This window comes from Miniopterus natalensis, chromosome 3, assembly GCF_054644295.1.
Source record: "Miniopterus natalensis isolate mMinNat1 chromosome 3, mMinNat1.hap1, whole genome shotgun sequence".
Classification (NCBI taxonomy): Eukaryota; Metazoa; Chordata; class Mammalia; order Chiroptera; family Miniopteridae; genus Miniopterus; species Miniopterus natalensis.
In genome coordinates this window covers 17,001,634-17,018,374 of record NC_142083.1, presented here as the reverse complement: position 1 = coordinate 17,018,374, position 16,741 = coordinate 17,001,634, and the positions used below count along the sequence as shown (strand labels likewise).

Genomic DNA, 16,741 nt, shown 5'->3' with positions numbered 1-16,741 from the left:
CTTAAAGATGCCTTTCCCTCCCCCCAGCCTCTTCCTAACCTGCTTTGAGATGGAGCCTCTGCAGGCTGCTTATTTAGTGGTCTGACCCAAAGGAGCCCAGTGACTTTGTTCTTAGTCTCAAAAGCCTTTCTGGATCAGGCCAGATCAGACATGTTCAGGGTGGTATGGCTGCAGCTTTCACTCGTATGTGGGATAGAAAACTGAAACTCACAGGCACACACAGGAGTGTGGTGGTTACCAGGGGGCAGGGGGGTGGGAGGCTAGTAAAGGGCAAAGAGGACCCAATAAATGGTGACAGAAGATGATTTGACTTTGGATGGTGAGCACACAATGCCATACAGAGATCATGTATCATAAAAATGTACACTTGAAACCTATATCATCTTATTAACCAATATCACCACAATACATTTTTTTATAGAAGCCCTTCTAGATGGGAACTTTGCAGACTCTGAAGAGGCTTCCTTTTACGGTTCTTACGTTAGAACCATTCTGAAGGAACATTGGTTCTTTATCCCTTGTCTCTTCAAGGCAGTTCATGAGCAAACAAAAGAAAACCACCAGCTAACATACAAGAAAAAGAAGTATCCAAGTTTCCATCTTAAAATTAGTACTTGGCAACTTCTGAGCCATTGCAAGTCACCAATTATCATTCTGGGTAGTGAGATACCACATCTCTTTCTTATAATTAGCACCAATTTCTGTTGGTAATTCTCTTCCCCACCCCTCATTTAGTTGAATTAAGAAGTGTTCTAATTAGGATGCCACATGCTACTGCTCCAATTTCCTCCTTTCATGAACAGTCTTTGAAATTTTTCTTATTCTTTTATATAGACATAGTGAGGAGTTAAGAATGTTGGATAGGTTTTGCTATCTATGAATAATGTCCCATATCATAATTAGAAACTGGCTATAATCATCTCCCATTGCCCTCAGTTATCAAGTTTTAGCTGAAATCCTTATAAAATATACAATTTTTAACATTTTAAAAGAGTATCCTGACCATATTTATAAAGCAGTGTCATTTGTTAACCCATCCAACTATGCATGTTATATCTTTTCTTATCTGCCTGGGAAATACACAGACTGGAGGATAAGTGGGGTAAACTTGACTTTTAATGATGAATCCCCTGCTTCATCAAACACTTATTCAGCAGAATTAAAGATCAAATTATTTGCAAACTGACTAAGGTATAAATATTTTGCTTATAAAATATGCAATGTAAAATACCATAGTTCAAAGAATACAGTAAATTTGATTACATGACTTTTTTTTAACACTTGTAAATGATGCTTTATTCTGTCAAGAATCTCAACATCATCACTCACCCAATTTACTTAAATGCTAAATCACGCAATGTAAAATGAGAAACTACTTAAAATACTTCTATTTGTAATTTCTTCTGAAGTATACTTTCTAGCACCATCCTCAATATTCGTGCCATGGTTTGTAAAACAGAATAGATAACATACAATGAATGTGAAACATAGGTACTTTTAGGTAACTAGCTTTTGTACAATATAGTTTATGGAAGTGAAATATTCAAATAGACATCTAAATAATTCAAACCTCTATTCGTTTTTGAATGGAACCACAGGCATGTATAAACTAAACAATGACTGGCGTCATATAAGTTAATACACCCATTCCACCTGAAAATGTATACATTTTCTAAGAAAACATCTCTGAAAATCTTGGAAATTATATTCAAATATGGCCGCACTGAGAATTTACTTGTTTCTTATATGCATTAAATTATATCTTTACAAAAGTTAAAATTTAGTTACACGTGCAATTTATTAATTGAGGAGGCATTTCAAGGACATTTGATTAGTATATGATGAAAAAGTAGATATTATTTACTTAATTAAGAAAATGACATAAACCTAACTAAATTAGTAAAATATATAATTTTCAAGATTTTCTGCAGTTTTTCAATAACTCCAAGTTATCCCTACTCCATGACAGATTTAATTGCTGGAAAAAACATAAGTAAATTTACACTTCTCATTAAAATCAAAAAGAATGATATTTAGCAAAACTATTTTTCTTGAATTTCCAGATGATTCCTACTAAAGGTATTTTATTGACTAATATTATAATATGATTAATGCTGACCTAGTAGTTTTCTGCTTTCCTCTAAATTACAATTATCTATATGACTAAAGGCCATGACTATCTGCTGTTTATATTATCAGGCAGAGAGAGGATCTAAGTAATTTATAGTGCTTTTGAAAGTCCTCTTACCTTTGCATAGAATATGTGCATATTTGCTTGAACTAAATATGATACTGCAAAAAGTCAGGACAACAATTGTCATTCCACAGACAAAGATAGCATCTCAGTGGGGAGAGGAGGGAGAGCCTATCCCGGGACCACAGGGAACATCTGGAGATAGGGGAGGGTCCATTTTTAGCCTGTGACCCAGGCAACCAATATTCCTCTATACTCTTCCCACCGCAAAAGCTACACATGGCCTCGGGGACAGAACATATGTTGCATTTCAAAGAATTTTTAAAATACATTTATTATATTTCAATTTTCAAATTTTTAAAAAAGGAGAAAAGATTTTATATCTATTTAGAACTAAATAGATGTAAACTAAAAAAGAATGAGCTTTATTTTATAAATTTAGGGATTATGTTTTCACTCGTGTTAGATTACTAATTCCTGTGGGTCACAAACAATATTTTATAAAATAAGATTTTCAACTTTTATTGATATATTGTACCTATTTAACTGAAGTATACTTAAGGACTATCATGGGTCATGAATTGTTGTAGGCAATGGTGATGAAAACATTCTGTTAATATAGTTTGCGCTAGAATAGACACCTTATATTAAGAAAGAGTGCAAACAATGTCTCAGCAAGCATTTGCTATGAATAGCAGAATATCCAGTTATAATTGTGTTAAAAAAAGAAATGTAGATATTTAGGTGGTTAAAAAATTAAGAATTGGTTTTGGCATTAAACAAGATATTGGCTTAAATGGAATGAACACAACTCATTTTTGTTTCTTACCCCTGCACCTGGGATTTGCTGGACAGTGAGGAGGAGAAGGTGGGAAGGCAACATGGTGAACTATTGTGTAATTAAAATGCACTTGTTGTATGTTAGTAAAAATAAAAACTACTCAAAGAATGAATTGACTCTGTTTAGCAGGATCAAGAATAGAGACGAAGAAGAAAATTTCTTGGCTTGGGTAATGAAATACAGTGAAAGGGCCCATGGAATGCAAAATTTCATACACACATGAACATACATGTACACACACGTATACAGAAATATCTACATATATGTAAATACATATATTCACAATTCTACACATGCTGTGTGTGTTTTTGATTATTTAAAGAGATCTGAGAACCTTAATAAAATTTTGTGAAAATTCATAACAATGTAAAAATTCAATGTTGTTAAGACATAAGGGTAAAACTCAGTTTTACCATTTTCTAGCTGTGAGTGTTGGATGAGTTATTTACACTTTGTGTGCATTAGTTTCCATATCCAAACATGGTATTAATAGTAAATAAGTTCCTCAAAGAGTTGTAAATTGAGAAAGTTAGTTAGTATTGCTATATGCCTGCTAAAAAATCAGTGATTGTTTTTAAATGACTTGTTTATTGAACATTCTTTTATAGCATCTAAAGAATATGATTGCATGTTGGAAATTAATTTATAAATTGATATTTCAGTGTTGAAGTACAAAATGAGTAATGTTTTGTTTTCATTTTGTCCATTCAATATCTGTATTAAATCTCCGTGAATCGATAAGTAATGCAATGTTTCCAGAAAAATAAGTCATGTCTCAATATGTTTTAGATTTATTTTAAATGTTAATTTGACCATTTGGAAGGTCAAAATTCTATTTTCCATTTATTGATATGCATACTAACATCTTGTAAGAAACCTGTTCAATTAAGCAAATGTGTTTGACATTTTTAAATGTTAACACATATGCTTTATTGTCCAATATAATAAATAGATTACCAAAATGCTCAGTCCATTTTGATTTTAAAAGAAAGAGCAATCATGAATGACAATATTTTTCTTGAAATTTATAAAGCACAGGGAAACAAACAGTCATTGTATTGTAGCTAAGAATGAGATAACCCCATATTTCTGAGAAGTAGAGATATATTGGTTCTGAAGCAAAGTTTAGTTGTTTTTAGAACGTGAAAGTTAAATATAATTGGGGGCTGGTGATTATAATTTAAATTTCTATTTTCTCAAAAACAACATATATTTATAAGGAAGAAAAATAAAACTTTAATACATTATAATCTGTCTATAGCCCAGGTTATGTCAAATTTTTTTACTTACATATTAGTTATTAAAATATGATAAATAAAACTTCCTTAGATAATTATTTTTATGAACTTTATTAAGGTATAATTAATATACAAGAACTGCTCAACTTGATGAATTCGGATATAAGCAAACACCCATTTTATCATCACCAGAATCAAGGCAATAGACATATCCAACACACCCAAAGTTGCCTTGAATGCCATTGGTTTTGTCTTTTTGTTTTTGTTTTTTGGTATGATGTGATCTACCCACTTAAATTTTGAAGTGCATAATACCATTTTAAGTCCCAGCACTCTGTTGTACAGCAGATATCTAAAAATTATTCATCTTGCATAACTGAAACTTACACCCACTGAACCACAACTCCCCATGCCTACCACCTCCCAGTCCCTGACAATCACAATTGTATTCTCTGCTTCTGTAAGTTTGATTATTTAGATACCTAATAGAAATGGAATCAGGAAGGATTTGTCTTTTTGTGACCAGCTTAGCATAATGCCATCCAGGTACATCCATGTTACAAACAGCAGGATTTACTTTAAAAAAAAAAAAGCCAATTATTCTCAAACTCATCCAGAAAATTGAAGTGGAGAGAACACTTACAAACTCATTTTATGAGTTTAGCATTATCCTGATACCAACACAAAAATACAAGAAGGAAAGAAAGTTATAGGCCAATATATCTGATAAACATAAATGCAAAATCCTCAACAAAATACTAGTAAACCAACCTCAACAGCACATTGGAAGCATCAGATATCAAGTGGGATTTATTCCTGGGATGCAAGAATGTTTGTTGAAACATCAGTTTGTATTATCTGCAAATCAATTAATGTGCTACACTACATTAACAAAATGAGGAATGCAAGTCACATGCTAGCCTTAACAGACTGGTTCTTTGTTATTGAAAATATTTGTAAATCTGAAACTATTTCAAATTGAACAAATTATAAGAAATAAAATGAAAATAAGCTTTAGATCATTCTTTACATGTTTTCTTTTTCACAAATGGATTGTGAGCAATGAAAAAGTGTTCTAAAAACAATAATTATAAAAATATACTGAAGTATAGGTTTACAGGTGGAAAAAAGACATAGATCATAATTAAAGTCAGGAAATTTTAAAGCAAATTCTGAGAAAGTAAAAGATGGTCCAGTTGATTTAACATAGGAAGAAATTTTGGAGAATCATTTGCATCTACAGTTATTAATCAGGTTTTTGCAACAACAGTAATTACTGTTTGACTCTTTTATGCCACACAGGGTCTCTTGTTTCATGGGAGAGCACACTAAACCCTACAAAATACAATGCAAGCAGGGCCAAAATATACTGCCTGCCTAAATAGTATTATCTTCTGTCTTATATTATCAACCATTTTTAGTAACTAATCATATTTTTTCTTTAATATAGTTGCCCCAATTGAAGAGCTGAAACCAGCAAAGAGTTATTTTCAGAAGACACAGAGAATAAATATTGTTTTATGGTCTGTTTCTGTTTCCTTTGTTGCTGCCTTGAGCCCACTGGAAAAGTTTATTAATATTCCATCATTTCCAATTACCTTTTTCTTAGGGGAGGTAACCTGGGACAGAGGAATTTAAAGTTTTAGGAGAAATTGACAAGAAAAGATTTTTCATTGCACAGGGTTTAATATTGAAACAGTCTTTAATAAATATATATACAAAGCAAATAAGGTGACCAATTTTTGCTGAATCTATTCATTTAGTTATCTATAGTACTATTTATATTTATTCAGACTTTCTGTTTTAGTTTTAACATGATAAACAGGGAAAATAACAGTTTTTGAATAATTTGTGCCTACTATCAGAAGGCTCGATGAATTGCTTAAACCACTCATTATTTTATATAAATCATTTTGTAATCTATAGAAAAGCAATCATGGTCAGATAATCACACAAAGCTATTCTGTTAAATAAAAAATGTTTAAGGCAATATCTTCTTAAAGTTGCTAATAAATTCAGGTGTCAGGTTAGTTCAAGATAGCTCTCTAGAATTTTACCGTGATCATTGTGTCACCGTATGAGAGTGCCCATGAGGTTACATTAATAATTACACACTTCATAATGGTTGACAAAGATCTATCTTTTTGATTGATGGTTAACATGGATTGAGAAAAAGCATGCCCAGGTTTGACATCCAAAAAAGTCCAGAAGTAAGTAAAACCTTAGAAGACTATTAGGCAAGCAATGTTGTTATTAAGAATGTGAGAGAACTTGAAGCATAATATTTGTGGCGAGAGACTGGTGTGTTTACAACTAAGATATCTAAGGGGAAAGAGCTTTGGGTAGTTACAAGATCCACAGTGGGAACTATTGTGAAAGTAACTAAAAGCAGGTGGAGATGAAAATCATTTGGGCGGAGAATTATCTTAATTAATACACTTAATTTTGGACACGTCTCCTTTCAGAGGATACTGAAAACTCCTAGGATTGTTGAAATATTTGGGGTGCAAATGAAGGGAGATTTTTGGACGAATGAAGAACGGTACCAAAAGAATACTTTAACTAGGGGAAATTATTACAAAAGCAGCTTCCTGCTCATAAAGTTTAAAACAAATAACAGCAACAAAAACTTTTAGAGAAAGTAACATTCTGGGAAATTACAGCTGTTCTATAGTCATGTGACATATGGTAAAATGTGTAGTTTACAGGAAGGAAAATGGCAAAAAATGAATGCACCTTTAGACAATTTCTAGGGTTTAGTTAGAACCTGGAGCTTGAGAGGAATTAGGTGAAAAGAATACGTGGATTGTATTCACAATTGCATAAAGTTTACAGTGGACATGAGATGAGAGATCTCATGTAAAACCTATTGTATATCACAGGCCAATTATAATCTTGCAATGGAAGAAATCTATATTTTTACACAAAGCAATGATCTGTTACACCTATAGAAAAACTTCATGACAAAAGATAAGAAGAGCCTCCATGTGTGAGAAAGTCATGCTGCCCAACGTGTTATGGAATAAACATGAATTACCCTAATTCCTTCAAATACGCATTGCTTAACTCTTCTATGTATATGTCGGTTTTCCAATTTAAGTTGTTTAACCGTGGCTTTAAGTCTTTCTTTGGGATAACTTTCCACATTTCCCCATGACTCTCTTCTGTATTTTATTTCACGAACCACATAAAACTAACCATGAAGCAATCCCACGGTTCCATCTGTAACCTCTCACTCCGGCTGATGTTTATGGGCATGTGGGTTCATATATGTCCTCCGCATTTCCCAGTGCCAATGGGACAGAAACTAGACACCACAGTGAACATGCCATGTTCACACACCAAAGTCTAAACCCACCACATCAGATATTCCGTGTGTCTGTTGACATCTGTGATTTATCAATTAATAAACTCCCATATCTTTATATTCCCAGAATCAAGGCTCCCAAAGTAATTATTACATATGAGATCCCTGTTTGATCAACAGGGAGTCACCCAAATTTCTTTTGTACACTATTATATTCGGGGATGAACAGCTCTTAGAAGACAGCTCGGTGCTACAAAAATGACAGATTGAAGAGAGAAAATAGCAAGAAAGAAACCAATTAAATTTGATATTCATTGTTCAAAAACGTGCAAAAAGAGGCCCATCTTAACAACTTTTAGGGATATAAAGGATACATTGGATTTAAAGATACATTCGATATTTTGAAAAAAGATGGTTTGGGGAGGGTATAAAAGTCGATGAACTGGAAGCAGCTGAAAATAATTGTGAGATGCACTGATCTGCTGCTGAGTTTTCTGAAGTCCTTCCACCCTCTTAATGCTCGAAGGATGATCCCTGTTAGAGTTTCCTCCTTGATCTAGTGCACAGTGAGAGTGAGAGAAGCCACCGAGAAGGGTGAGACAGATCAGCCATACCTTGAAGTGGCCGAGGACCCTGCCTACCTGGAGGTTAGGGCACTGTAGACTTGTATCCTTACTTAGAGGTGCATGTGGTAGTGTGTCAACAGTAAGGCTATTATGGGTAATTTTGTATCGGAAATGCTGCATTATGTTGTATAATTATATGATAAATATAATGAATTTGAAAACATTTAACTCAAAGTGATTGAAATTTGTATCTTTAGAAAAATGCTTTTATTAGTGTCCAACATGTTGCTCAATCTAAGTTTCACATAATGAACATACCATATTTCCTTTTTAAATGTAGTAAAATAATAAATGTTATCTTTGTATAAACAAAAGGATGTGTTCATTTCTACTGCCTGCAATTTTCTCACTTCTGATTATTTTAAAAATAAATGAGAAACAATTTTTTTCTTTTATTGGTTTCAGAGAGCTATGCCCCAAAGCAATTATTGTACATAAAGGTATTTTTAGATGGTAACTGTTTTCTCTCCATACCCTGTTCTTTGTAGTCTATGCATTTTTATCCCAAGTGCATGTAGATGCTGCATATCACATTCACGGCCCTAGGAAAAGAGGTAATGAGGGATAACATATGAAAGTCCATAGAAATAGTCAATCCTGGGCTTTTGACTTTTACAATTCTAAATTTTAACTTAAAATAAAAGATGTAGGAGAATCATGGTTACCAAATTATCTTATGCCCAAATCTAGATACAGATAAATAATGTGTTGAGTCAGGGCTAGAGTCTTAACATTGGTGGATTCCTGAGAGCAGAGGGGGAGACCTGAGAGCAGAGTGTGTGTCCCCCAGGCCCTGGAATAGACTAGGGAATGTTCTCTATCAGTATGCTAGTAGGACGGTCTACACGGTGTGGATGGCCAGAGACACCTGAGATATGACCAAAGAGAACAAAGCTTTAGAACACTAGAGTGCACCTGGAGGCAACAAAAATAAGGCAGAGATATCACAGGTTTAAAAGGTAGGGGAAAGGGGGAGAAAATGAACAATGCCCTGTGTGGGCAAATTACTAAACATGAGTCCAGAGGGTGGACGTCTGAGGGCAAAAATAATACCAGGGAGACCTAGACTGTTCCTCTATCTCAGAACCACTTATTCTTTAGACCTCCTGTAGAAATTCAAAGGAAGTTCATGGGACTCTAAATTAACTAATATTAAAATGCCTTAATGTGTAAAATGGTATGTGAAATTAAACTGAAGTTTTAATACATAATTCATTTCTGCAGACTAAATATATGGGGTAACATTCGTGCCAACTAGTATACAGTAAAAATTAAAGAAATACACTAATTGTGAAAGTATTAGATTTAAAAGCAAATTTCTATCTTAGAAATATCATCCAGTTATGAAGTGCTCGTTGAGATTAGCCTTAGGAAATATTTGTGAACATTTTTCCCCCCACTTGTTTTCAAAGCTTCTAGACACAGAAGAAATTAGTGCTACTTTTGTATCACTACTTATTCTCCTACAAGATTCTTTTCATTAGAAATAAAAACACAAATTCATTCATATTATCCTGTGAATAACTGGTTGCAATTTAATCTTTTAAAAAATAAGCAAAGTGTGATGTTGCACTCAGAGACACTCAGGAGTGACCCCATGTTCGGCTTTTTTTTCTTTTTTTCTTTTTTTACTTATCAGTAAGTCAAATGTGGAGAGAGCTGGTAGAATGTCCATCTATCAAGAACTGAAACAAATACAACTGAGATTGTTTTGTTCAGTGTTTTCTACTGATCCTGTAGTTCAATCATTGTTTTTAAAAATGATTTTGCATTATATATAGATGAATGGCAAAATTCTTACTAATAAATCTAAACTTAAAATTTTCTTTAGTTAGAGTGGCATTAAATAGCAAGTAAAAAATCACCATTAAAAGCTTAGAGAAAGACAATGGAAAAAATAAAAAATAAAACTTTGTATTTTAGTATATTTAATGGAAACTTCTGTGGTGTTTTCTACTTTTTGAAGGAGCCTCAATTAAAAAAAAAAAAAATTAATCAGGGCCTCACAAATTATATAAGTGAACCTGGATTAATATGTAGGCATATTTTAAAACTTGGAAGAAAATGTTTGTACAAATCCAAAATAATGTGCTTTTCATTGAGAGAACTCAGATTTCAGCCAACTAAAAAGAAGTTGATTTTATAATGAAATTACAGCACAAAGGCTAAGCATAGAACTTTCCTAGAGTTACCTAGAAAGCACAAATGGTATTTTCTTTGTACTTTTAAAAACTGTCTTTTCTAAAACAGCATAAAATGCCCAATTTAAATTATATTTTATTAATGTTCTCCCAAAATGAGATTGCCATGTGTCACTTGAATTGAAAGAACATGTTGAAGTTATAGGTGGAATCTATATAATCTTTGAATATTATTCTGATAAATTTGTCCATATGTTTAAATTTATTTCAACATTTGGTAATAAACTAAATAAGCAACCTTGTATTTACCATCCTAGTTATAGTCATCAAATCAGTTTAATGGATGTTGCTCATATCATCTTAATAAGAACATCATCAGTATGAAGAGAATTGTTTCTGTATCAAGGTCTCATTGCCAGGGTAGGGAAAATTAATATCTTGGTTTTGTTCTTACATTTGCCTTTAAGATAAGCAATGTTCTCTTATGTCAACTAAAGAAAAAAAGTATCTTGAGTATTTGAGATTAAAAGTGGCGACGGACTGAGTGGAAGCTATACTGATACTCTCCCAGGACCCAACTGGAATTACAACTAAAATATAGAAAAACCATCCTGAATAAGCAACTGCAACTGAAGACGAGCTGGAGAGCACACCCATAACCAAGGAGGAAAAGCGGGGACCACATAGAGTCTGAGCCCTGCACCCCACACCCTGCCGGATTCTGCAGCGCACATCAGAAATAGCCCAACCTTCTCAGCACCAAGGACAGAGGCATCATGCTCATGGCTGGGTTCATCACTGTATTTCTTCTTTTTCAATAAAGCAGTCAAACTTCAAAAAATAAAAATAAAAAAATAAAGAAAAAGATATCTTAAGTGAGGGACTCATATTTTAGACTCAAAGAAGAGATTGATCTTTTCCTCACACCTGGGCACAACAACGGACAGTAATTTGCATTAAAATGTTGTCATTAAGTTTATGAGAAAAAAATCAATCTTGTTTTAAAGTTTAATGTGTCACCCTATGTGATAGGATTGTTAGAGAAGTGATAAGATGTTTTTGGCAGAATAAAGTTTAAGAAAAATGATGCTCTGACCTTCAAAGAATTGTACTACTTGTTCTTTATTGTGTGTTTCTTCCACTGTAATCTCTAAAACAAGAAGGAAAGTGACAATTCTTGAAGATAAAGTAGATTTTTTAAAATTAGCTGACAAGCCAAGCATGTAGCAGAGTATGTGGGAACTAACAGTGAGAAGAGGTGGTCATTATCTTAGGTAGCTAATTAAAATGACCACACTTCTAACCTACCAGGGTTAATTAGTTAGGGAAAGCATATTTTTAACCAGCTGGGTCAACTTTTCAGGAAGAATATCATTGAATTAGGCCCCAATGGCCCATAAAACTGTTTTTGAGGATAGTTAATAAAAAATCCAGTAAGAGTAGAATTGGATAAATACCATGGGTTTCATTATTGATGAACAGCAGAATACAGCGATACTCAGATAATTGCCACAAAGGGGCAAACAATGTACAAGACTGATTAAATGGAGAAATAAAGGAAATCAATTGTATCTTCACTGTTTTACTTTATATTTCATGAATATATATTAACGTAGGTCAATGATTATTGAGAACTCACAAAATAAGAGCTTTACACATTTTTTCTAATATGACATCTATGCACTGATCCTGCTTATTTTGCCACAGGCAAAGTGAGGTAAAAAATAGGGATGTGAATTTGAAACCCAAGGAAAGAAAGAAAGTAGGGAAATTATGAAAACTCACACATATTTAAGAAAATGCTTAGTAAGGAAATATGGGGTCTAGGGATATGTAATTTATTTAATAACAGGAAACACACCTACTCTTACGTGGATAAATAGTGACCATCAGAGAGTTAGAAAATGCACAGGGTGGTTTATTTTTTTCTTGGCTTGGGGTAAAGTAGAAAAGGGCACAAAAGTTATAACGACCATCCAATGCTAACTGACTGCATAAATAATTGGGTATGAAAGAGAATTCATTACACTGTGGAAGAGCTGGGTTAGAAGGCACAGCTACAGGAAGGAAGAAGTCACAGAATCATCATTCAAAAGATAAACTGTGGACACAGAGGTTGTAAGTACATAAATATAATTTTAATAATAAGTAATGCTTTAATGTATTAAGACAATGGAGCTTAGCAAGGCTTTACCGGATGGTCTAGTCTATTCTGATCAGTAAAGAAATTGGTACAGACATAGGGTGCTGCTCTCCTAAAAAGCTAAACTATATCTCACTCAAAGCATTATTTCTCATGCCCCAGGCTGCAAGGTAACAACTACCAGAGGGGTGGCAGGGCAACAGACGTAAAAGACTGCAAAATATAAAAGTCACCTGCTATAAATTTGGAGGCAGAAGTCATGCTTATAAAACTTGATTTATTAAGGAAGACAGTGGTAAGTGTTTGTAGCCATTGACACATTTTCAAAGATATGAGAAGAAGGAAAAGAGAGATTCTAGGAATTCAAGGCTTTCCAAGTACAGGGCAGTATATTCCTGAAATGGAATTTTATAAGAGGCCATTAAAACAAATTTGGTCTAATAGAGACCCAGGAAAAAGGTCAAATTAAAGATCACCCTCCCATCCAGTAAGATAATAAGAGAAGCAGGGGGCTAGAAAACAGGCAAGTAAAATACACTCAGCAGCTGTGTCTGGAAAGGAATTTTAGGTGGCAGAGACAAATGGATCAGAAGTTTATTAAGCTTCTGTAGGCTTATCAAAGAAACTGTTAGTTCATCCAGGGAAGACTTTAAATCGTCAAGATTTTTTAATCCCCAGGTACCTACTTTCTTTCAGGAGAGGAAAGGTTCATTGTAGACCCCTCGAGGAAAATATTGTCTCCATTCTCCAGTTCAAGGAAAATATTGTCTTCATTCTCCAGTTCAGACGTGGCCAAGATGAGTAGTAAACAATTCTCAGGGATCAGAGACAGAGGTAGCAAAAGCAGTAGACAAGGACTTCCCTCCAGTGAGCAGAATAAAAGTTTAATCAAGGTCACCCCTTCACTCCCAGCATCCTGCCTGGGAACTTCAATAAAATCTGTTCCTGGTGGGATTTAAATTATTTTTGGTGTCAACAGTGTCCGCATCCCATTCTCTGCCTTTCCAAATGGGAGTGATTATTGTCTGTATCAGTGCCTGCCCCATCATGGCATATTGGGTCTGTGTGCTAGAGCGGGGAAGATAATTTGCCTTTTAAATTTGTAGGTCTCCAGACAAAAGAGAGTCACATCTGGATCTGATGGCTCCTAGTGACATGGACTCTGAGCAGTAATCAGTGACCAGATGGGACTTTATATTGTCTCTCACAGGGAGGGGTGAGAAGGATCTATGTTGGGAAGTGGAATAAAATGATTTCATACCCAAAGTGCTCTGTCACAGATAAGAAGGTTGTTCCAAGCACTGTCTTCTTAGGAACACAGAGATCTGACCCTCCAAGTCTTTCTCGCAGTTTGGCCAGGGCCCGCGTGATAAGCTCTGCCTGGTAGAGTGCAGACATATGTGATCTAAAACACGTCGAGGTTTGGCCCCGAGGGGTGGCCCATCATTGTAGGACGTTTCCCTGCCCGTCTTTGCCCTTCAGCAGGGAGTTTGGGGTTTGGCTTTTCCAGATCTACGTCTACACAATAGAATGGCCTGATTCCTAAGTCGCCCCTGAGAAAGGGCCGGTCTGCGACAGACTGAAATGAATAGAAAATAAAAACTTGCTGTGCTAATACACAGATATTTTGAAGCTTGTTTGTTATAACGACGTAGCCTAGCCTATCTCCTCTAATAAAGGAATAAAGACTATTCATAAAACAGATGGGGAAACAACACTAAACAAACACAAAGACAAACACTCATGAAAACATGGCGATTAAAGGACAGTGCCCCCAAAGCTCCACGTAATTGTCTTACGCTGCCACACTAACCAAAAAGCAGTGATTTTTTCTCCTGAGTCTCTGCGTTGGGGACACATGGGAAGGGAGAAGCAGTTCCTGGACACGTTGGCTGCAGGAAGCTATGAGCAGCAGATTGCCTCTTGCACTGGCCAAGGCTCAGGAGCCCATCCTGAAATGAGGGGTTATCCAGCTCTCCCTATAGACCAGAAGAAATCTTTGCCCAGTACTTTCAATTCAGTAACTGAAAAAATGTAGAGAGCAAATCCATCAATTCATATACCCACAGCCCACCAAGATCTACTTTCCAAAGCCATCAAAACACAGAAAAGCAGGAAAAAAGACACCAGTAACTCTGGTGAAAAATGAAGGACTGTTGGGAAGAGACACAGTGGACCATGATGAGTGGGATGAGCGAGAAGGTCGGGGGGAAACGCAGAACACAGAATGAGCATGCTGTCCAAGATCGAATATGAGGAATACTGACTGCAACGACTCGAGAAGAAATAACCAGAATAAAATGAGGTGATAGCAACACTACCAAATGTACTTCTCAAAGAAATAATCTTAGTGAGGTACATCCACTCAAGTATAAAGAAAAGGAAATCCCATATTCACATATTCCATACGCACATGCTAAAGAAGTAGAGAACATGAAAATGGGTCAGAAAAATGTTAGTATCAGGGAGGAGAGCCAGAGTAGTAATTTCAAATAACATTGATCTAAAGAGAAAACATTTGAATGTAATAAAACTTAAACTTTCAAATGCTATAGAATAGATTTTATAATGCAGATATAACGGCACGAATGTTTATATACCAAGTGACTATAATAACAGCGAAATACAATAAAGCCAATCAAAATGTGCAAGTGAAAAAGAAGACAGAATAAAGACAGACTCAGTGAAGGATTCGTATCTCTATCAGAACACTGAAATAAGATCATGGAAGGAGAAAAAAACACTGAATCATATATTTAATTTGTATATAATCATATGTGTGTAGAAATAGAATCATAGGTATATATGATGCAAATATCAAAACACCATGACCCAAACTGGTTTTAAATTATAAAACTTATATATCATATCACAATATAATCAATGTTAATGTGCTGTATCTTCACAATTAATCCTAATGACCCAAACACTTTCTAAATTCCTGCCTTCATATTCTCAGCATTTTCTAACTTTATTAAAGTAAAATTGATAATTAAAAATTGTGTATAATTAAAGTATACAACTTGATAATTATATATATATACACACATACATATAATGAAATAATAGCCACAACCAAAGTAAGCAACATAAAACATATTCGTCACCTCACAGTTACCTTTTTTTGTGGCGGGAATACTCAATGTCTACCTTAGCAGATTTCAATCACACAATACAGTGCAGCTGACTGTAATCGTGTGTACATTCCTTCTCCAGAACGTCTCCTGCATAACTAGAACTTTGCCCAACATCTCCTTATTGCCTCCCTCTTCCAGCCCCTGGCAACCACTGCTCTATGCTGTAAATTCGATGTGGGATGACTGATGCTTTGCCACTGATTATATTGTATTTCTATGTTGGAATCCAATCAATAGCATGCTTTTCTTCCTTCATGATTCAGAAAACCAAAATAAAAAGAGTAGGAGTCAGGCAAAGGAAGGTCTAATTAATATTTAAAAGGCGATGAAGGTACCAATGTATAATATAAGAAAAATGAGCTCCCTCTGACTGCACCCCAATATTGAATATAAATTCACTCACAGTCATTGGCATCACTGACCAATCTCACAGCAGGCTACCCTTCCTGAGGCAGGGACTGTAGCAGCTTTTGTATGGAGCAGCAGAAAGTCGACCTCCGGCAGTCAAGCAGGTTCTGCAAAAGAGAGCAAGAAAAATTTCTGCACTCTCAGTTCATCCTTGCAAACTCACCTTTAAAGTAGGCCCTCTGTTCTGGTCCAAGGTGCACTTGTATTTACCCAGCGGAGTCCCCTTCACATGAAAACTTGAAGCCAGGAAAAAGGGAGGCTTTCTGTTACAATGTATATTTTTAAGAATGTATTTATATGTGTCTTTTGCAAACTTTCAGGTAATGGTGACAGATTATTTTCACTGAGATTATCAATATTTATCCCTAATACATTGCCCCAAATAAAGCAATATTTTACAGATAATATAGATAATTTCTGGTGTACACAAATGCAAGTCACTACTCATATTATTCCATCTTGCTCAAAATATATTCTATCTCAGGAGTACATATATTATATAAAAGGAAATTTATTTATTGAGAACTTTCTGTGCAATATGTATGCATTATATGTGTATATACACAAAAATGTATACATTTTTGATAAGTGGATATGTTTGAAAATGAGTTTTCAACAGATTATCTAATGACTTCCTTTTTCTCTGAGAAGTAGGAGGTAAAATCATCTACTGAAATGAGAATGAGATCATAATTTTGGACAAACT

The 16,741-nt window shown here is 34.7% G+C and overlaps 1 long non-coding RNA gene across 1 annotated transcript in view; it reads right to left on the bottom strand.

Annotated features, from left to right (window-relative positions):
- The window catches only part of LOC107545927 (uncharacterized), a 119,474-nt gene that overhangs the window by 58,576 nt on the left and 44,157 nt on the right, over positions 1-16,741 (bottom strand). Inside the window, exon 2 of the long non-coding RNA XR_001604080.2 lies at positions 16,031-16,142. This is a non-coding gene — a long non-coding RNA (uncharacterized LOC107545927). The remainder of the gene's footprint in view (positions 1-16,030; positions 16,143-16,741) is intronic.